General features: G+C 50.3%; 1 protein-coding gene across 1 annotated transcript in view; it reads right to left on the bottom strand.

Moving 5' to 3' along the window:
• The window catches only part of CTIF (CBP80/20-dependent translation initiation factor), a 113392-nt gene that overhangs the window by 106922 nt on the left and 5882 nt on the right, over positions 1-588 (bottom strand). The gene's annotated exons all lie outside the window — the stretch shown is intronic.

Here is a 588-nt window from a genome sequence, read left to right as displayed (position 1 = left end):
GCTCCCCTCTTTCCTGCAGCCACCTTGGTCTTATATCTCCTTGGGCAAACACTGCTTTTACGGGGCGATAGTCTCATGGTGGCCCAGCAGGTCCTCAACCACATGACAACAGCCAAACTTATGCCTCCACCCTACCCAACCCTCTCCCATGCTGGTGCTCGCACAGAGGAGGGACAGCCACCTCCAGCGATGCCAGCAGAGCTTGGTAAATACTCTTCACTGATGTTCACACCATGTACAACCACCAAAACCGACTCACACCTGGCTTCTGTCATTGCAAACCCAACGCAGGCTCTCAGCATCTGCAAATTTTGCTGCTTCTCCTAGATCACCCTCTCAGCTATTTAATCCTTTTCCCTGCAACACCACCCTTGTGCTGCAGCACACAACCAAGAAGCACAGCTACAGAAAGATCCCTCATCCCAGCTACATCTCGTACTTCCAAGTCATCTTTGATGTCCCAAGTAAGTCCCTCGCACAGATGGCAATAAGAAACTCTTCAGGAGTAAATGGGACACTCCATATTTTTTTCCTCTTTATCACAGAGCAATAAGCTCCTGGTCAGAGCACCAATCCGCACGTTGGGAT

The sequence above is a fragment of the Phaethon lepturus genome, unplaced genomic scaffold (assembly GCF_000687285.1).
Source record: "Phaethon lepturus isolate BGI_N335 unplaced genomic scaffold, ASM68728v1 scaffold17194, whole genome shotgun sequence".
In the NCBI taxonomy this organism is placed as follows: domain Eukaryota; kingdom Metazoa; phylum Chordata; class Aves; order Phaethontiformes; family Phaethontidae; genus Phaethon; species Phaethon lepturus.
The sequence above is the reverse complement of the archived record's forward strand: the minus strand, read 5'-3'. Positions and strand labels throughout refer to the sequence as shown.